Here is a 23,112-nt window from a genome sequence, read left to right as displayed (position 1 = left end):
TAGGACGTCAAACGGGCCGACTTGGAGCAGGAGAGACACCACGGGACATTTTAATCTCCACTCTCTTTACTTTTACAAATACGAGGGGCGTTCAGAAAGTAAGCTCCGATCGGTCGCGAAATGGAAACGACTATGAAAATCCGATAAAGCTTTGCACAGATGTGTTGGGTAGTGTCTCTAGTATAACCGCAGTTAGCATCACGTCGCTCTTCTCATTTCTGAGCTCGCAGTGAGTGCGTAAAGATGTCTAGAAAATAGTGTCTGCCGCCAAGTACGAGGGCCTGGTGAGAAATTTCGCCTGAAGCTATGCAGCTAACATTACATAACTGTCGTGCTGTTTCTTCTTCAAGACAATTCTCAGCCACATTCTGCAGGGGCAATGAAGATGCTCCTGCATCGTTTTCAAATGGAAATGATAGATTACCCACAATACAGTCCGCAATTGTCTCCCCCTGAGTTTCATCTCTGGTCACATGAACCGCTGTCTTTGAAGACAACATTTTGGCACAGACAAGGAGATGTAGGCCAGCGTGGAGAATTGGCGGAAAGCACTGGCGGCTGCCTTCTATGATGAGGCTATTGAAAAGTTGGTACAACGCTATGACAAAAGTCAGAACGGCGACTACGTAGAGAAGTAGCTGAAAGGTGTAGCTAATTGTTACAAGTAAAACATTTCTGATGTTCACTGTGGTTTCAATTTGGCAATCAATCGGAGCTTACTTTCTGAACAGGCCTCGTAAATTCATAAAACTTCCTGGCAGATTAAAACTGTGTGTCGGACCGAGACTCGAACTCGGGACCTTTGCCTTTCGTGGGGAAGTGCTCTACCAACTGAGCTACCCAATCACGACTCATGCCCCGTTCTCTCAACTTTAATTCCGCCAGTACCACTTCGCCTACCTTCTAAACATCACAGACGCTCTTCTGCGAGTCTGCCAGTTAGTTTCATATCAGCGCGCACTTCGCTGCAGAGTGAAAATGTTATTCTAGAAACATCCCCCAGGCTGTGGCTAAGCAATGTCTCCGCAGTATCCTATCTCCCAGGAGTGCTATTTCTGCAGGATTCGCAGGAGAGCTTCTGTAAAGTTTGGAAGGTAGGAGACGAGGTACTGGCAGAAGTAAAGCTGTGAGGACGGGGCGTGAGTCGTGCTTGGGTAGCTCAGTTGGTAGAGCAGTTGCCCGCGAAAGGCAAAGGTCCCGAGTTCGAGTCTCGGTCCGGCACCCAGTTTTAATCTGCCAGGAAGTTTCATATCAGCGCACACTCCGATGCTGAGTGGATATCTCATTCTGGAACTTCATAAAACTTTGTCTGCATGATCAGTAAGGATTCAGGATTCACACTCATAGCAGAGGAAGTTCAAAAACATAACAAAATAATTTTCTTATATACATGAAATTTCATCATTTTTATTCTGTTACTGCCGGCCGGTGCGGCCGAGCGGTTCTAGGCGTTTCAGTATGGAACCGCGCGACCGCTACGGTCGCTGGTTCGAATCCTGCCTCGGGAATGGATGTGTGTGATGTCCTTAGGTTAGTTAGGTTTAAGTAGTTCTAAGTTCTAGGGGACTGATGACCTCAGAAGATAAGTCGCATAGTGGTCAGAGTCATTTGAACCATTTTGTTTTTACTTACTGTTGGCTGCATTTGTTGCTATAGGTACACTTTTCTTCACAAGTAAGAGAGATTCTTCGATGAATTTAGCACAGAAACAAACAATTCCTACAGGTGTATGAAACTCTAGAATTTTAAAAGTGTATTAAAAACTGTGGTAACAATTGAGATAATTAAGTATAAAATTCGAATTTGTTCTACACATGAAGTTTGAGATATAACAGCTCATTCATTTTTTCATAAATTAAACAAATTCTGGCCTTTCATAAACGTGTAAGTATGGTTTGTATGCTGTGTTAATTTCATCGAATAATCTCTCTTACTCATGAAGAAAAGTGTACCTACAGCAATGAAAGCAGCCAATAGTAAATGAAAAAAATATGAAATTTCACATGTAAAAAAAAAAATATTTTGTTATGTTTATGAAATTCAACTGCATGGGTGTGAATGCCGAATTCTTCCTGGTCATGCTGGCAAAGTTTTATGAGTTTATTTGTAAAAGTAAAGACAGTGGGAATTAAATTGTCCTGTGGTGCCTCTCCTGCTCCAAGTCGGCCCGTTTGACGTCCTACTCCCCTTAATTCCATCTACATCTACATTTATACTCCTCAAGCCACCCAACGGTGTGTGGCGGAGGGCACTTTACGTGCCACTGTCATTACCTCCCTTTCCAGTTCCAGTCGCGTACGGTTCGCGGGAAGAACGACTGTCTGAAAGCCTCCGTGCGCGCTCGAATCTCTCTGATTTTACATTCGTGATCTCCTCGGGAGGTATAAGTAGGGGGAAGCAATATATTCGATACCTCATCCAGAAACGCACCCTGGACAGCAAGCTACACCGCGATGCAGAGCGCCTCTCTTGCAGAGTCTGCCACTTGAGTTTGCTAAACATCACCGTAGCGCTATCACGCTTGCCAAATAACCCTGTGATGAAACGCGCCGCTCTACTCAAGGATAGGTCGAACGAGTGTTTGTAAGCAACCCCATTTGTTGATGGACTACATTTTCTAAGGACTCTCCCAATGAATCTCAACCTGGCACCCGCCTTAACAACAATTAATTTTGTGTGTGATCATTCCATTTCAAATCGTTCCGCACGCATACTCCCAGATATTTTACAGAAGTAACTGCTACCAGTGTTTGTTCCGCTATCATATAATCATACAATAAAGGATCCTTCTTTCTATGTATTCGCAATACATTACATTTGTCTATGTTAAGGGTCAGTGGCCACTCCCTGCACCAAGCGCCTATCCGCTGCAAATCTTCCTGCATTTCGCTGCAATTTTCTAATGCTGCAACTTCTCTGTATACTACAGCATCATCCGCGAAAAGCCGCATGGAACTTCCGACACTATGTACTAGGTCATTTATACAGCACTGGCCATTAAAATTGCTGCACCACGAAGATGACATGGTACATACGCGAGATTTAACCGACAGGAATAAGATGCTGTAATATGCAAATGATTAGCTTTTCAGAGCATTCACACAAGTTTGGCGCCGGTGGCGACAACTGCAACGTGCTGACATGAGGAAAGTTTCCAACCGATTTCTCATACATAAACAGCAGTTGACCGGCTTTGCCTGGTGAAACGTTGTTGTGATGCTTCGTGTAAGGAGGAGAAATGCGTACCATCACGTTTCCGACTTTGATAAAGGTCGGATTGTAGCCTATCGCGATTGCGGTTTATCGTATCGCGACATTGCTGCTCGCGTTGGTCGAGATCCAATGACTGTTACCAGAATATGGAATCGGTGGGTACAGGAGGGTAATACGGAACGCCGTGCTGGATCCAACGGCCTCGTATCACTAGCAGTCGAGATGACAGGTATCTTATCCGCATGGCTGTAACGGATCGTGCAGCCACGTCTCGATCCCAGAGTCAACACATGGGGACGTTTACAAGACAACAGCCATCTGCACGAACAGTCGGACGACGTTTGCAGCAGCACGGACTATCAGCTCCGAGACCATGGCTGCAGTTACCCTTGACGACGCATCACAGACAGGAGCGCCTGCGATGGTGTACTCGTCGACGAACCTGGGTGCACGAATGGCAAAACGTCATTTTTCGGATGAATCCAGGTTCTGTTTACAGCATCGTGATAGCCGCATCCGTGTTTGGCGACATCGCCGTGAACGCACATTGGAAGCGTGTATTCGTCATATTCATACTGGCGTTTTAGCCGGCGTGATGGTCTCGGGTGCCATTGGTTACACGTCTCGGTCACCTCTTGTTCGCATTGACGGCGCTTCGAACAGTGGACGTTACATTTCTGATGTGTTACGACCCGTTGCTCTACCCTTGATTTGATCCCTGCGAAACCGTACATTTCAGCAGGATAATGCACGACCGCATGTTGCATGTCCTGTACGGGCCTTTCTGGATACAGAAAATGTTCGACTGCTGCCCTGGCCAGCACATTCTCCAGATCTCTCACCAGTTGAAAACGTCTGGTCAATGGTGACTGAGCAACTGGCTCGTCACAGTACGCCAGTCACTACTCTTGATGAACTGTGGTATCGTGTTGAAACTGCATGGGCAGCTGTACCTGTATACGCCATCCAAGCTCTGTTTGACTCAATGCCCAGGCGTGTCAAGGCCGTTATTACCGCCAGAGGTGGTTGTTCTAGGTACTGATTTCTCAGGATCGATGCACCCAAATTTCGTGAAAATGCAATAACATGTCAGTTCCAGTATAATATATTTGTCCAATGAATAACTGTTTATCATCTGCATTTCCTCTTGGTGTAGCAATTTTAATGGCCAGTAGTGTAGATCCAGATATGCTTGCTGCCATGTTAGAGTCACCTCGGGACAGACGAAGGCGTCGAGTTGGGTGCGGACACGGCACTTGCCGTCTCCTGGAATCGCTTTGTCTGCCAACACTGACAACAGCGCCGGGAGTTGAGACTGGGGAACGGAGCGCGGACACCGTGATGTGAGTTAATCTCCGCCCCGCGATAACAACAGGACCGCCGACGCCGCCCCCACGACTTCCTTCCCAGGAGCAGCGGCTGTATTGTTGCGCCGAGAGGCCACGGAGAAAGCAGACATTAGCCGGCGCCGCCACCGGCGGCTATCGCAAGGAAGGAAGGCGGAAGGATGGACGCCGCGATGCGACTTGGCGAGACTTGGGCGCCCTCCCACGAGATAAGGGAGCCGGCGGCCTCGTCTCGGAACGTCGCGGACGCCTGCTGGCTGCTGCCTGCGAGCACCGACTGCGTCATCCCTGCTACTGTACGGCGTCTGTGTCAGGTACTGCAGCCACCGGCCTATCGTGGTACTAGGGCGGATCCACAACGTAAGACACTGTGCCGGCTGTAACCTCTGGCGTGCCACAGGGCACTGTTATGGGACCATTGCTTTTCACAATATATACACTACTGCGCCATTAAAATTGCTACACCAAGAGGAAATGCAGATGATAAAGGGGTATTCATTGGACAAATGTATTATACTAGAACTGACATGTGATTACATTTTCACGCAATTTGGGTGCATAGATCCTCAGTAATCAGTACCCAGAACAAGCACCTCTGGCCGTAATAACGGCATTGATACGCCTCGGCATTCAGTCAAACAGAGCTTGGATGGCGTCTAAAGGTACAGCTGCCAGTGCAGCTTCAACACAATAACACAGTTCATCAAGAATAGTAACTGGCGTATTGTGACGAGCCAGTTGCTCGGCCACCATTGACCAGACGTTTTCAATTCGTGAGAGATCTGGAGAATGTGCTGGCCAGGGCAGCAGTCGAACATTTTCTGCATCCAGAAAGGCGCGTACCGAACCTGCAACATGCGGTCCTCCGTTATCCTGTTGAAATGTAGGGTTTCCCAGGGATAGAATGAAGGCTAGAGCCACAGGTTGTAACACACCAGAAATGTAACGTCCACTGCTGAAAGTGCCGTCAATGCGAACAAGAGATGACCGAGACGTGTAACCAATGGCACCCTATACCATCATGCCGGGTGATACGCCAGTATGGCGATCACCAATACACGCTTCCAATGTGCGTTCACCGCGATGTCGCCAAACACGGATGCGACCATAATGATGCTGTAATCAGAACCTGGATTCATCCGAAAAATGACGTTTTGCCATTCGTGCATGCAGGTTCGTCGTCGAGTACACCATCGCAGGGGTTGCTGTCTGTGATGCAGCGTCAACGGTAACCGCAGCCATGGTCTCCGAGCTGATAGTCCATGCTGCTGCAAACGTTGTCGAACTGTTCGTGCAAATGGTTGTTGTCGTGCATCTGTTGACTCAGGGATCGAGACGTGGCTGCACGATCCGTTACAGCCATGCGGATAAGATACCTGTCATCTCGATTGCTAGTGATACGAGGCCGTTGGGATCTAGCATGGCGTTCCGTATTACCATCCTGAACCCACCAGTTCCATATTCTGCTAACAGTCATTGGTTCTAGACCATTGCGAGCAGCAGCGTCGCGATACGATTAACCGCAATCGCGATAGGCTACAATTCGACCTTTATCAAAGTCGGAAACGTGATGGTACGCATTTCTCCTCCTTACACGAGGCATCACAACAACGTTTCACCAGGCAACGCCGGTCAATTGCTGTTTGTGTATGAGAAATCGGTTGGAAACTTTCCTCATGTGAGCACGTTGTAGGTGTCGCCACCGGCGCCAGCCTTGTGTGAATGCTCTGAAAAGCTAATCATTTGCATATCGCAGCATCTTATTCCTGTCGGTTAAATTTCGCGTATGTAGCACGTTATCTTCATGGTGTAGCAATTTTAATGACCAGTAGTGTACATAACACTAACGATTCAAAACATTATGACCACTACCCAGCATGAGTTAGAATTCTGTCTGGAGGCGCTGGGCACATGATGCAGAGTAGAGAATGGGGCGTCATTCTGGTGGCAATACGGGCTGAAACTTGGAAAATCCACTCACGCAAACAGACTGGCAAATGAGAGACAGTTGTGGTTCGTCGCCTGGGAACGAGCATCCCGAACGTGATGAAGCTGGTCGTCTGTCTGCGTCCTACTGTCGTCAGCATTTATGGAAAGCAGTTAATGGAGGGTGTAGCAATGAATAACAGACGTGGAGTTGGAGGTCAGTGCCTCATTGCAGAGTATGGAGATCGGAGGCAAACCAGCTCTCGAAATGAACATAGGTGGAGATCTTAGGAATGAGTACAATGCTGGTAAAGTGTACAAGTTGTGGCGGGTCGGTTTTTAATTTCTCGTGTCTATTCGTCGTTGTCAGTGTGCAGGCTGAAAATTAAATAATAAATGAAAAGCACCAGTTTGCTTTTGTTCTACAATATTATTTTTATTGCTAACCGGTTTTCGGCTTACAAGTCCATCTTCAGGCATTTACTGAGTATTATCACCAAAGAAGTTAAATGTTAGCAGACCACATTGGAAGAGAAGTAACTCATCTAGAGTGAAGTGGAAACATACAGTGAGTAACATCTTTGCAATGAAATAGTAAAAACTGAACAGTACATAAATAACAATCGAGTTGACAGGAAAACCTTTAGCACAAAATAAGAATAGCATGCCTACATTACAGTTTCTATTGATAAACAAAACTATTGAAATAAGATAAAATTAGTACTAGGCAAGGCTGCATCAAGAGGTATGAAACATGGAGAGTGATACACAACCAATTAAAAAAGAAGAGACAGTTGTCAATGTAAATACACAATACACAAGGAACTTAAGCTGTATCAATACGATAAACAGAAATTAATAAATGCAGGAAAATTGAGGTGTTTGAGGGAACCTACAGTTTGAGAGTGTGGTGGTACAGCATTTTAACATTAACATTATAATCAAAGCAGTGGCTGTATACCAGTTTACATTAAATAAATGAGCAAAGTAAAATATGAACAGTATTTGATGAGAAAACTACAAGGGGAGTTAAACATGGAGAGTAATACAAGTACAAGTTAAAAGCAAACCCTTAACTATTGAAACTACAGCATATGTGGAATACAAAGACAACTGTAACAAATAAAACGACTTAATGACTACAGGAAAATGGGAATATGTAGGAAGAGAGAATGTGGGAAGTAATGAACAACAAAGATGATTATATGAAGTTTAGGAGAGGGGAAGTGTTGAGTTGTGTCTGGTCATTTAGGATGAGATCTGGACTGTGAGCAAGATGTTTGTTAATTAATATGAAAATTAAAGTTCACCTACCACAGAACGGCGTCTGCTCAGTGTCCCTTGACTCGGTAGCAAAGATATTTACAAGATGATGTAAAAGCAGCGTTGTTAAAAAACACCACCTAATATTTACAAGTACAGAGGGCGCACAACTCTAGTTATGGAAGAAAGTTCTGTGGAACTTTCACGCAATTTCATCGGGCAGTAAGAAAATGGATTGGCTTCTGGAAAATAATGTCCAAAATTTCCACACAATAATGTTTATTTTGTCCTTGATAACCAAAGAGAAGGTGCTATCCAGCCCACATTTAAACTATTGGCTATTTCCTTCCAGTTCACGATTCAGGCACAGATGTTTTGCACACCCAGCAGCCAGAAATCTGTCCAAACCCGACCCAAATTAAACAACGTTTTCACAGTCATTAATTTCACCAGTAACATGAGTTACTACATTCTGTCCTTCCTGTGATTTCTAAAAAAAGAGACTGCTCACCAAAAATTCTCAGTAGTTGAATACTGAAACATGCCATACAGATTCTATGAAGGCCAATATTTCACACGCGAACATCTGTCCAACAGATTTAGTCAAAAGCTCTGAAATTTTGCCGAGCAGTCCTTTCGACTTAGCTCACCAATAACTCAAACACTAAGATATTCTTCATCTTACACATTGTTTTGACTGGTGCTAGTAATATCACAACTCGCGTTCAAAGCTAGCGAGCGACTTCCCTCTTCCAGCCTAACTCCCAGTAAAACTATCAGGTAACGAGCGAGAACCGTCTAAGTTCTGATTGGCTAGCATACTAACCGCCAAACAGAATACTCGCTCGTGATCATACTCGCGTCAAAACTGGTCTGCACCTATCCTTATACACAGGCGCATTTGCGTCAATCTGCCATGCAAATATACTCCTGGAAATTGAAATAAGAACACCGTGAATTCATTGTCCCAGGAAGGGGAAACTTTATTGACACATTCCTGTGGTCAGATACATCACATGATCACACTGACAGAACCACAGGCACATAGACACAGGCAACAGAGCATGCACAATGTCGGCACTAGTACAGTGTATATCCACCTTTCGCAGCAATGCAGGCTGCTATTCTCCCATGGAGACGATCGTAGAGATGCTGGATGTAGTCCTGTGGAACGGCTTGCCATGCCATTTCCACCTGGCGCCTCATTTGGACCAGCGTTCGTGCTGGACGTGCAGACCGCGTGAGACGACGCTTCATCCAGTCCCAAACATGCTCAATGGGGGACAGATCCGGAGATCTTGCTGGCCAGGGTAGTTGACTTACACCTTCTAGAGCACGTTGGGTGGCACGGGATACATGCGGACGTGCATTGTCCTGTTGGAACAGCAAGCTCCCCTGCCGGTCTAGGAATGGTAGAACGATGGGTTCGATGACGGTTTGGATGTACCGTGCACTATTCAGTGTCCCCTCGACGATCACCAGTGGTGTACGGCCAGTGTAGGAGATCGCTCCCCACACCATGATGCCGGGTGTTGGCCCTGTGTGCCTCGGTCGTATGCAGTCCTGATTGTGGCGCTCACCTGCACGGCGCCAAACACGCATACGACCATCATTGGCACCAAGGCAGAAGCGACTCTCATCGCTGAAGACGACACGTCTCCATTCGTCCCTCCATTCACGCCTGTCGCGACACCACTGGAGGCGGGCTGCACGATGTTGGGGCGTGAGCGGAAGACGGCCTAACGGTGTGCGGGACCGTAGCCCAGCTTCGTGGAGACGGTTGCGAATGGTCCTCGCCGATACCCCAGGAGCAACAGTGTCCCTAATTTGCTGGGAAGTGGCGGTGCGGTCCCCTACGGCACTGCGTAGGATCCTACAGTCTTGGCGTGCATCCGTGCGTCGCTGCGGTCCGGTCCCAGGTCGACGGGCACGTGCACCTTCCGCCGATCACTGGCGACAACATCGATGTACTGTGGAGACCTCACGCCCCACGTGTTGAGCAATTCGGCGGTACGTCCACCCGGCCTCCCGCATGCCCACTATACGCCCTCGCTCAAAGTCCGTCAACTGTACATACGGTTCACGTCCACGCTGTCGCGGCATGCTACCAGTGTTAAAGACTGCGATGGAGCTCCGTATGCCACGGCAAACTGGCTGACACTGACGGCGGCGGTGCACAAATGCTGCGCAGCTAGCGCCATTCGACGGCCAACACCGCGGTTCCTGGTGTGTCCGCTGTGCCGTGCGTGTGATCATTGCTTGTACAGCCCTCTCGTAGTGTCCGGAGCAAGTATGGTGGGTCTGACACACCGGTGTCAATGTGTTCTTTTTTCCATTTCCAGGAGTGTATTATAGTAATGTTTAATAAACGAAAACGAAAAGACAATAATTCTGGAAGTATTCTTTATATACAGATTTTACTCCAGTTGACTTTGTCGCTGCTCCGTTACAATAAGAATCACACCTGGACATATGTCATCAGCAAACTGGGTAAATCCCGTAGGATCATTTTCCCACGACATGCTTGTGTAACCATTGCAAGTTACTTACGATGGTATAAGGTATAATATTGAAATTTGATAAACGTCCCACAAACAAACCTTCATTTACTCACAGGCTCACATAACACATAATAAAATAAATACTGATTTCATTAGTTCTTTTTGAAGTTATTCTAGATTTCATACTACGAAAATTTGAATCCTTTTAGATTAAATTTCATTTAAATAATACTATACCCTGATACTTCAGGTGAGTATTTCAATTGGCTACCAAAAACAAGTCATAAATGTTCCCAGGTGAATTTCCTTTCTTAAGTGTAGTTTTTCTAACTTTTAAGTCCATTTTTCTATCTCCGAAAATACGCCCGCTAGAAAGCTGAGATTTTCACACCACCTTCCTATTAATAACAAAGTGCAGTATAGAAATTTTGAAAGCGATTGCACAAAACTACTATCCTTTATTTAGGTTTTTATAGGTGGTGATTCTACGCGTTAGGTAAGAGACATTGAATAGCTTCCCCACGACAGGCAGTGACAGATGCACGTGTGTCTCCCGGGTAGGCCGCTAGATGTCAGCCCCCTAAGTTACATACAGCAAGCTGTCCTATAACAAACGTTCGCTCGGAACAACTTGCGGCGCTACAAAGTGTTTCCGAGGACAGCACTGGGCGGACAATATTGGACATGAGGTTCTGCAGCAGACCACCTCTACGTGTCCACAGGTTGACCCAACGACATCGTGACTTACGTTTGTAGTGGGCACAGGATCGCCAACATTGCACCGTGGATCAATGGAAAAGTCTCAACTGGTCAGATGAATCAAGTCACAAGTTCGATGGTCTGCTACGGATACGCTGTCATAAAGGCTGACAACTACTCGAAACATCCACTGCGCCTCAGCTGTTGGGGCACTGTTATCTTTGCCGTGCATCCAGGTCGGCTTCCACGCGACCCGCGGTAGTAACTGAAAACACCGTGATAGCTGTGTGCTACGTGAACATTATTGCCAACAGCTTGCATCTAACTACACTCGATTGTCTCCCCATTAGCTACTGTATCTTCTAGATGGCTAACTGTCCATGTCACAAGGTCAGAATCAAACGACTGATGTGAGGATCACGATAGTGGCCCTACGCCGATGTCTTGACCACCGTCTGCCAGGCACTCGATGCAACGATGTTGGGACGTTTTGCGGCACACAGGTATGCTTGTTCAGAAAATAAAGGAATTTTTTTTAAACTTTATTATTAATTTTACACATTATTGGTCCCAGCCCATTCAGAGTACTCTCCTCCAATGTTAAAACGAAAAAATAAAATAACAACTTCATTAGAGATTACCTTTAAGGGCAGTGACGAATCTGCTTTGGTATCATAAAAAACTACTCCTGAACAGGCCAGTAAGGCCCAAAAGCACCGACCGGCTGCCGTGTCATCCTCAGCCCACAGGCGTCACTGGATGCGGATATGGGGGGGGGGGGGGGGGGGCATGTGGTCAGCTCACCGCTCTCCCGGCCGTATGTCAGTTTACGAGACCGGAGCCGCTACTTCTCAGACAAGTAGCTCCTCAGTTTGCCTCACAAGGGCTGATTGCAGCCCACTTACCAACAGCGCTCGGCAGACCGGATCGTCACCCATCCAAGTCACCCATACCACTGCGACAAGGCCGTTGGCCTTTGGTATGATAAGTAATTTCCAAAAGGTGTCCTTTCAGTACTGATTTTAACTTCGAAAATGAAATCGCAAGGAACCACGTTTGGCTACCAAGGAGGCTGTTGGAAGACCATCATCTCATTTTTGGCACAAAACTGTCGATGTGACAGAGTTGAGAGTGCGGGTGCATTGTTGTGGTGAAAAGACTATGAGTTGTTTCGACACACACATTATTATACCTTCTTATGGAATTTTTCGTGTAAACATTGGAAAACGCCTTGATAGTATAGTCTACACGGTTCACTGTTTCGCCTGGAGGCAAGAAACGAAAAGGCACAAGTCCCTGAAAGTCGGAAAAAAAACAGTGAGCATCACTTTGACAATGCATCGAGACTGACGTGCTTTCTTGAGGCGTGGGTAACATTTGCCAATCCATTATGGTGACTGAACTTTCGTCTCATGGTAATAGCCGTCAGCCAAGCTTTCATCCCTAGTTATCATTCTTTGCAGGAATGTTTCATCGTCATTGGTTTGTATGAGCAAACGCCCATTCGATTTAGTTTCACTTGCTCTGTCATCTAAACAAGATTTCGTTGAACGAAAGTCGGACGCGCATCATTTTTCTATTTCTTCGTGTATGTAGAGAAATTTTTAATGCAGGATGAGCAAGCCTTCATAACCTTCAGTGCTGATTCACACATAAAGGTTCGCGGGCAGTCTCGTCACGCGAAAACTCAAAACCATAGCGTCCGTATAGTTATGGTTTACGGGGTAATCCACCTATATGAAATGCACCCATTTCCCAACAAGCCAAATCGACAAATAATGCCTCAAAACACAGGTTTCGCAGAGCACGTTCATTTTATGTTCACCTATCTTCAGATGTTCATACACTACCTGATCAAAAGTATCCGGACACACACAAAAACGTACGTTATTAGGTGCATGGTGCTGCCACCTACTGCCAGGTACTCCATATCAGCGACCTCAGTAGTCAGTAAAGTGCGCGTCATTTATGACAGCGGCCGAGTTTAGGTTCGTTCTGCGCATCTGACGTCACAAAACACAGTCAGCCAATGAGCAGAGAACGAAGTTGCCAGAGCTCGACTGCAGTGCAGAGCACGGACGAGTGGCTTCAGTTTTAGAAACGTTCAGTCATAAATAAAGTAATAGAACAAAAGCAATGTCTTGACAGCAGATTTTCTGTTATAGAAAGTTTGGAAAAAGCGTTCTTTATACCAATTGCTTCATATTCTATTAATTAATTAAACCAAACAAGCAATAAGTCTTCTAATTTAGGCGATAGCAAGGAAAGGTGTTTGTATCAATCTCACGAACCGCTTTTTCGCAATAAAGAACAGCGGTAATTGTTTAGTTCCTATTGTACTTCGACGAAACGTCAGTAATTTATAGTCATACCAACAGTGCTTGTCGGTATCTTGCGTGACATTTTAAAGTCCTCCGGCAGGCGAATTGAATGGTGAGCTGCGTTAGCGTAATGATTACAGTGTTTGGTTGCTAAGCGAAAGGTTCTAAGTTGTTATCGGCACGATAGCTCAGCGTGTTCGGTCAGAGGGTTAGTTGCCCTCTGTAATATAAAAACTGAGTTAATCGATCAACAACAAACGGATGTCTTACGACGTCCGCCCCGAGCAGAAGCAACGAACGAAAGCGAACAAAATGAGATAAAAGAAAATAAAAAAAAAAGTTCAATCTTTGTTCAGTGCTTAATATTTTCTTTATTTGAAAACAATAGTGTCTTACTTCATGAATTTTATTGGTTTGAATGTAATTTTTTGAAATTTCTAGTGGCAACTAAAATCGACCATATGGAAAGTATACGCTATGGACTTTTACCTCTGCAAACTCTGCAATGATTTACTACATCTAATGCTGCACAATAACTGCGTTCAACTTCCAAACAAAATTACGTCATTTATGGGGGGAAGGTATCAATCAAGAAGATGTGTAAAAATAAAATTTTTGGGCCAAATAGTTTTTGTGAAATCGAATGATACGTGTGTCAAATCACTCGAAACACCATGTGTCTGTACCGGCTAACAGTGGAATGCTGACAAAATCGCGCACATCGCGGAATGCGGGGAGCTCGTCTCTGTAGCAGCGAAAGGGTTAATGTGGCCTTGGTGGCTTTACTTCATAAACTGCGCCCCCCCCCCCCCCCCCTAAACGTAAGTTTGCGAACTATACTATACTATGGCGCTGCTTCTCTTGCGGCGTACAACTGGCAACGCAGCAATCTCCCGCGTCAGGGCGGGCACGCGCGAACCGCCAAGATAAAAGAATTCAACTATAGACATCGTGAGAGAGCAGAATAGGGCGCTCCGCGGAACTGACGAATGTGGTCAGGTGATCGGGTGCCTAAACATCTCTAGGTCCACTGCTTCCGATGTCATAGTGAAGTGGACACGTGAGGGGACACGTACAGGCCGGCCGTTGTGGCCGAGCGGTTCTAGGCGCTAGGTTCGAATCCTGCCTCGGGCATGGATGTGTGTGATGTCTTTAGGTTAGTTAAGTTGAACTAGTTCTAAGTTCTAGGGGATTGATGACCTCAGATGTTAAGTCCCATAGTGGTCAGAGCAATTCGAACCATTTCTTTGCTCCCCCGATATTGCGCCATCTGATTTCCGTTTGTTACCATTGCTACAATTGAGAATCTCAATGCAGATACTGACAAGATATCGGTTCTGCGAATCTAATATTAGCGGATTGTTTTTCTTACTCATCTGCATTAACTTACATTTTACTACATTTAGAGTTGGCTGTCATTCATTACGCCAACTAGAAATTTTGTTCAAGTCATCTTGTATTATCTCAGAGTCACTCAAAGAAGACTCCTTTCCACAGCATACCATCATCAGCAAACAACCGTAGATTGCTGTTCACCTCGTCTGTGAGATCATTTATGTATTTTAAAAGCAAGAGCGGTGCTTTGGCATTTCGCTGGGGGACTTCTGACGATACCATCGTCTCTGATGACCACTCGCTCGCTGCCGAGCGCGAAGTATTGGGTTCTGTAAGGGGCAGTCAAATGAAAACGAAACACCCGCCACAGTGGAAACATCGAATGTTTCTGTACAAAAATAATGACCACACGCGATAAGACATGTATCCCACCGGAAGACCAGACGATCAATTCCGATTTCATGGAACGTGGTCTGCTACAGACGGATGGACAACCTTTCCCATTCTCGCACCTTCTCGTACGACTGAAAGTGACGTTCACCCGTATCTTTCTTCATGCCGCCAAAGGTGTGAAAACCACACGGTGGAACTATGGAGAGGATGTTACAGTGTTTCCCAACCAAACCGATGAGGCGTAGCCGTCGTCCGATTGGCAGTGTGGGGCGGGCGTTATCGTGCAATAGGGTTATTCCTTCCGACAGCATTCCTCTGCCAGAACATTTACGCAAATTGTCGGTGTGTAATTTATACGCAATGTTGATTCAGCTGGTATGTTTTGATGTAAGCAGTATTTGCGTAAGAAGCCTCTGAGAATAGGGTTTGTAAGTTTCATTTTTGACACGTACAGCACAAAAGCGTACAGGCCGACCTCGTCTGTTGACGGACTGAGACCGCGGAAAGCTGAGGAGGGTCGTAATGTGTAATACGCAGACGTCTATCCAGGCCATCAGATAGGAGTTCCAAACTGCATCATGATCCACTGAAAGTAGTCTGACAGATGGGCAGGAGGTAACAAAAGTAGGATTTCATGGTCGAGCGGCTGCTCGTAAGCCACACATCACGTCCGTAAATGCCTGACGACACCTCGCTTGGTGTAAGGAGCGTAAACAGTGGACGATTGAGCAGTGTCAGGGTGTGGGTATGGCGAATGCCCGGTGAACGTCATCTACCAGCGAGTGTAGTGCCCACAGTAAAATTCGGAGGTGATGTTATGGTCGTGTTCTTCATAGAGGGGGCTTACACCCATTGTTGTTTTGCGTGTCACTATCACAACACAGGACTACATTGATGTTTTAAGCACCTCCTTGCTTCCCACTGATGAAGAGCGATTCGGGGATGGCGATTGCGTCTTTCAACACGATCGAGCACCTGTTCATAATGCACGGCCTGTGGCGGAGTGGTTACACGACAATAGCATCCCTGTAATGGACCGGCCAGACCTGAATCCTGCAGAACACCTTTGGGATGTTTTGGAACTCCGACGTCGTGCCACGCCACACCGACCGACATCGATACCTCTCCTCAGTGCAGCACTCCGTGAAGAATGGGCTGCCATTCCCGAAGAAACCCACACCCCTGACTGAACGTAGGCCTGCGAGAGTGGAAGCTCTCATCAAGGCTAAGGGTGGGTCAAAACCATATTAAATTCCAGCATTACCGACGGAGGGCGCCCCGAACTTCTGAGTCATTTTCAGCAAGGTGTCCGGATACTTTTGATCACATAGTGTATATCTACGCGTCATGAACATTGTATCTCTACTTGCGTCGTTTTACAACAGCTGTTTTAAAAAATTTCGTCGAAAAACCTGCACGCTGTTCGTAAAGAAACAATGTTCATGAAACACAAAAAAATGTAAACATCTGAAGATGGGTTGCCAGGCATCTTGAAATGTCATCATGGAGAAATAAACGCCTATAAAGAAAACTGTTTGTAGTTAGTTCATTATATACTACTGGCCGTCAAAATTGCTACACCGCGAAGATGACGTGCTACAGATACGAAATTTAATCATAGGAAGAAGATGCTGTGATATGCAAATGATTAGCTTTTCAGAGCATTCACACAAGGTTGACGGCGGTGGCGACACCTACAACGTGCTGTCATGAGGAAAGCTTCCAACTGATTTCTCATACACAGAGTTGACCGGCGTTGCCTGGTGAAACGTCGTTGTGATGCCCCGTGTAAGGAGGAGAAATGCGTACCATCACGTTCCGACTTTGAAAAAGGTCGGATTGTAGCCTATCGTGATTGCGGTTTATACTATCGCGACATTGCTACTCACGTTGGTCCAGATCTAATTATTGTTAGCATAATATCGAATCGGTGGGTTGAGGAGGGTAATACGGAACTCCGTGCTGGATCCCAACGGCCTCGTATCACTAGCAGTCGAGATGACAGGAATCTTATCCGCACGGCTGTAAAGGATCGTGCAGCCACGTCTCTATCACTGAGTCAACAGATGGAGACGTTTGTAGGACAGCAACCATCCGCACGAACAGTTCGACGACGTTTGCAGCAGCATGGACTATCAGCTCGGAGACCGTGGCTGCGGTTACTCTTGACGCTACATCACAGACAGGAGCGCCTGCGATGGTGTACTCAACGACGAACCTGGGTGCACGAATTGCAAAACGTCATTTTTTCGGATGAATCCAGGTTCTGTTTGCAGCATCATGATGATCGCATCCATGTTTGGCGACATCGCGGTGAAAGCACATTGGAAGCGTGTATTCGTCATCGCCATACTGGCGTATCACCTGGCGTGATGGTATTGGGCGCCATTGGTTACACGTCTCGGTCACCTCTTGTTCGCATTGACGGCACTTTGAACAGTGGACGTTACATTTCAGATGTGTTACGACACGTGGCTCTACCCTTCATTCGATCCCTGCGAAATGCTACATTTCAGCAGGATAATGCACGACCGCATGCTGCAGGTCCTGTACGGGCCTTTCTGGATACAGAAAATGTTCGATGGCTGCCCTGGCCAGCAAATTCTCCAGATCTCTCACCAATTGAATACGTCTGGTCAATGGTGGCCGAGCAACTGGCTCGTCACAAGACGCCAGTCACTACTCTTGATGAACTGTGGTATGATGTTGAAGCTACATGGGCAGCTGTACCTGCACACGCCATCCAAGCTCTGTTTGACTCAATATCTAGGCGTATCAAGGCCGTTATTACGGCCAGAGGTGGTTGTTCTGCATACTGATTCCTCAAGATCTATGCTCCCTGATTGCGTGAAAATGTAATCACATGTCAGTTCTAGTATAATATATTTGTCCAATGAATACCGTTTATGATCTGCATTTCTTCTTGGTGTACCAATTTTAGTGGCCAGTAGTGTAAATTACCTCCAATTTTGGCAGTTAGACCATTTCCATACTTATGTAAAGGAGAAGAGTCATTTATTTAAGTTAACACGACAAAGAATATGAAAACAAAGTACGGCATTGAGACTGACATTCCCAGTCGAGAAACAATTAGAAGTCACTTTGCGAATTGGTTCCCTGCGGCCGGATTTAAACCAATCGTGTGTGGGATCCAGCCTTTGGGGCACCGGTTGCCTACCCTGTTTTAAAGCAGTGAGATCAAATAAGTTAAGAGAAAACCAATGGGAATAGAGAATCATTAGAACTGGACGTCGGAAAACGCCAGAAGGTGTTGTAAAACAGGTACATAATTATGATAATGATTATTATACGCCGAGATAAAATTTCTCTTTTTGATGCGTCGTTCTGTAGTTCCTAGGTAGTGTAATTGCTCTCATACGCATGTAAGGATCTTTACTTACGTCATTGACAGTGGCACGTAAAGTGCCCTCCGCCACACACCGTTGGGTGGCTTTGCGGAGTATAAATGTAGATGCAGATGTAAGGATTCCGGATGTGGTTCTTTTTTTAATTATTTAATACCTTTGCAAAGAGAAGACGAGATCAGCTATGTTTGCTGTTGAGAAAACGCGTGTTTCCAGTTTTTTGGTGGGCTTTTTGGCGTTAACAACCAACGCCCCTGCTGCCCCTTTCGCCTCGTCTGTTGGTTCAAGGCCAAATGGTGTCGTAGGCAGGAGTAGTGCGGGCCGCAATATGGCGCATGTCCCTTTGTGTTATACCGCTTGGCAGCGCGACGAGGATAAATTTTCAGGTCTACAATGCGAGACACTTCCATCTAGAGCGGGCCGAGTCGCGGAACATCTAATCAAAAGAGAAAAAAGAAAGCGGAATGCAGCAGTTGTAAAGCAGCTTCCTGTGAATTGTTAAACAGAAAAGAAAGATACTTATACTGGAAGGTCAAAGGGGAATAATGGTATGAAGCTTTGAAACACTGCTCCACAACTGTATGAACTTCACTTTAATCAACCAGAGTTGGCAAAGTACAGGGTGATTCAAAAAGAATACAACAACTTTAGGAATTTAAAACTCTGCAACGACAAAAGGCAGAGCTAAGCACTATCTGTCGGCGATTTAAGGGAGCTATAAAGTTTCATTTAGTTGTACATTTGTTCGCTTGAGGCGCTGTTGACTAGGCGTCAGCGTCAGTTGATGCTAAGATGGCGACCGCTCAACAGAAAGCTTTTTGTGTTATTGAGTACGGCACAAGTGAATCGACGACAGTTGTTCAGCGTGCATTTCGAACGAAGTATGGAAACAACTCAGTATGAACGTGACTCGCCTAAGGTGAACGTTTTCTGTGCCATTTCAGCCAATAAAGTTTTTGGTCCCTTTTTCTTCGAAGGTGCTACTGTAACTGGACTACAGTATCTGGAGATGTTAGAGAATTGGCTGTTCCCTCAGCTCGAACAAGAAGCACAACAATTCATATTTCAGCAGGATGGAGCGCCACCACATTGGCACTTATCTGTCCGTAACTACCTGAACGTCAACTACCCGAGGCGATGGATCGGCCGCCAGGCAGCCCGTGACAGAGCACTTCATCACTGGCCTCCAAGAAGCCCTGATCTTACCCCCTGCGATTTTTTCTTATGGGGGTATGTTAAGGATATGGTGTTTCGGCCACCTCTCCCAGCCACCATTGATGATTTGAAACGAGAAATAACAGCAGCTATCCAAACTGTTACGCCTGATATGCTACAGAGAGTGTGGAACGAGTTGGAGTATCGGGTTGATATTGCCCGTGTGTCTGGAGGGGGCCATATTGAACATCTCCGAACTTGTTTTCGAGTGAAAAAAAAACCTTTTTAAATACTCTTTGTAATGATGTATAACAGAAGGTTATATTATGTTTCTTTCGTTAAATACACATTTTTAAAGTTGTGGTATTCTTTTTGAATCACCCTGTATGTTCTTCAGCTGTGACTGCATCACGTTTCGAAACAGTCAACGTTTCGGCCACTAGTTCACGTAATATTATCAAGCTGACGACAAACTCTATCCTAGTGCCATTTCAGACCTCTGGGTCTTCTTTTTACTGAGACATTCTACGACGGTAATCCCAAAAGTAAGGTCTCCTATTTTTTCATAAGTACATAGACCTCTTTATTTCTACAGTGGTTCAAAAATGGCTCTGAGCACTACGGGACTTAACATCTGAGGTCATCAGCCCCCTAGAACTTAGAAGTACTTAAACCTAAGCACCTTAGGGACATCACGCACATCGATGCCCGAGGCAGGATTCAAACCTGCGACCGCAGCGGTCGCGCGGTTCCAGACTGTAGCGCCTAGAACAGCTCGGCCACTCCGACTGGCTTCTACAATGGTTTACATCAGTTTACAGCTTGTTTCGACATAATCACCATTAGGTTTATAATTTATATAAAGAACAGCTACCAGCCACATGTATGGTTTGAAAAGGTTTCATACACATAAAAATAGGTTCCCTGATCTCATTTTGAATGAACAGACAGAGTCAGTTAACACCCCCTTCCTAAATAACTTTGAAGAAGCTTTCACTTTTTTGAACTAACTTAAGCCTAATATTCCATCAAAAACATTTAGTATACAGGCCCCAAAAACTGCTTATATGTCATTGAAAAAATTGCATAATGAAAACACGTGCATTGCATTTTATGTTATATATTAGAATTTATCTCCTACTATTGTAACAACTAATTAGTAACACACAGTAATTCTGTACTACATATAATGTTTGTAATCTTATTTGTTTGTAATTTTATTTATTCCGTTTTAGATTAATTTCATACAATAGCAAAGAGATATTTTACTGTGTCCATATCGACTATACAGCATCTGTAAGTTAACATCGTTATGACTGTAAGCTCTTTGCAAATATTGTTCTCGTCTGTAATGTGAAGCTGGGCCACGTTTTGTAAACGTTATTCGTGTGTGCTGCGTGTGTCATTAAGATGATGAGGTTGAAAGTGACGTCCATTGACTGGAATAGCACTCACATAGTGCATATTGAAAAGTGTATTAAGCTGGCGATCGAAAACATAAACGCACGAATATTTTGTCAGACAGAACTACACAGCTCGTAAGTACACTAACCTGCAAGTTTACTAATGTTTATAAAAACCATCTCGTGAGCAATTAGATCTAGTAAAAGAAGTAAATCTTTCGTAAAAATACCATTACCGATATTACAACAAAAATATTTCTTTCCTTCCCCAGTGCAGCAAACGAACAACACAAACAAAACTAGGTCCAACTAAGAATGCTTGTAATCTGCCATCTGGAGATGGATTTGTAAAGAAAAATCCGAAACCGGTCATGGTCTGAAGATAATAAACCTTTTTAAACCATACATGTGGCTGGTAGCTGTTCTTTATATGAATTATAAACCTTAAGTACAACAGCCACGTTTCTCAACATGTCGACTTTCCACAAAATAGCGATAATCACCATTTATGTAGATGCATTTTTGTAGACGCTGCGGCAGTTTTTGTATGCCCATGTCATACCAGCTTGCCGCCATGCTGTTCAGGAAGTTATGAACTGGCGTGGTTGTTGCTTGGTCTCAGGTGTAAAGTGGTATGCCCAGGTTTCGTCACCCGTGACAACTGAGTCCAGAAAGTTGTCCTGTTCAGCTGCAAGGCGGTGAAGAAATGCGCGGGAAGCATCAACTCGTTGCCGCATGTGGTCCTCAGTCAGCATGCGTGGCATCCATCTTGCGCACCTTCCCGTACTTCAAGGTTTCCGTTAAAATTCTGTGAGCGGTGCTTCGGGAAACCTCAGGAACCAACGTGCAGAGATCATACAGGGTGATCCGCCGATCTTCACGCATGCTTTGCTCAGCCTTCGACACTGTCTCCTCAGAAATTGACGTTCTCCCGCTCCTTTGTTCTTCATGAATTTCGGTCCGACCAGCTGCAAACTCTCTACACCGCTTACGAACATTTTTGACATGAGTGCACGATTCACCATACACTTCCGTCAATTGGCGATGGATTTCAATCGGCGCAGTGCCCTTTGCGTTCGAAAACCGAATAACTGCGCGCAATTCCCACTTGGCGGTAACATCCAACGGGAGCTCCATTCTCAACGGCTGCCAAGCCAAGACTGAGAGCCTCAGCGCGGCGTGCGCATGTTTACACAGTGCGTGAAGCACTTTTCTACATCTACATCTACATCCATACTCCGCAAGCCACCTGACGGTGTGTGGCGGAGGGTACCTTGAGTACCTCTATCGGTTCTCCCTTCTATTCCAGTCTCGTATTGCTCGTGGAAAGAAGCATTGTCGGTATGCCTCTGTGTGGGCTCTAATCTCCCTGATTTTATCCTCATGGTCTCTTCGCGAGATATACGTAGGAGGGAGCAATATACTGCTTGATTCTTCGGTGAAGGTATGTTCTCGAAACTTTGACAAAAGCCCGTACCGAGCTACTGAGCGTCTCTCCTGCAGAGTCTTCCACTGGAGTTTATCTATCATCTCCGTAACGCTTTCGCGATTACTAAATTATCCTGTAACGAAGCGCGCTGCTCTCCGTTGGATCTTCTCTATGTCTTGTATCAACCCTATCTGGTACGGATCCCACACTGCTGAGCAGTATTTAAGCAGTGGGCGAACAAGCGTACTGTAACCTACTTCCTTTGTTTTCGGATTGCATTTCCTTAGGATTCTTCCAATGAATCTCAGTCTGGCATCTGCTTTACCGACGATCAACATATATGATCATTCCATTTTAAATCACTCCTAATGCGTACTCCCAGATAATTTATGGTATTAACTGCTTCCAGTTGCTGACCTGCTATTTTGTAGCTAAATGATAAAGGATCTATCTTTCTGTGTATTCGCAGCACATTACACTTGTCTACATTGAGATTCAATTGCCATTCCCTGCACCATGCGTCAATTCGCTGCAGATCCTCCTGCATTTCAGTACAATTTTCCATTGTTACAACCTCTCGATACACCACAGCATCATCTGCAAAAAGCCTCAGTGAACTTCCGATGTCATCCACAAGGTCATTTATGTATATTGTGAATAGCAACGGTCCTATGACACTCCCCTGCGGCACACCTGAAATCACTCTTACTTCGGAAGACTTCTCTCCATTGAGAATGACATGCTGCGTCCTGTTATCTAGGAA

General features: G+C 45.5%; 1 non-coding gene across 1 annotated transcript; it reads left to right on the top strand.

The window, feature by feature from the left end:
- The first annotated feature begins 1,147 nt into the window (after positions 1–1,147).
- Positions 1,148–1,222, top strand: Trnas-cga (transfer RNA serine (anticodon CGA)). The gene has a single exon. It is a non-coding gene; the product is annotated as a tRNA-Ser (tRNA).
- The last annotated feature ends 21,890 nt before the right edge of the window (positions 1,223–23,112 follow it).

Source organism: Schistocerca serialis, chromosome 12 (genome assembly GCF_023864345.2).
Source record: "Schistocerca serialis cubense isolate TAMUIC-IGC-003099 chromosome 12, iqSchSeri2.2, whole genome shotgun sequence".
Classification (NCBI taxonomy): domain Eukaryota; kingdom Metazoa; phylum Arthropoda; class Insecta; order Orthoptera; family Acrididae; genus Schistocerca; species Schistocerca serialis.
Note: the sequence above shows the minus strand (reverse complement) of the source record. Positions and strands in the feature narration are given on the sequence as shown.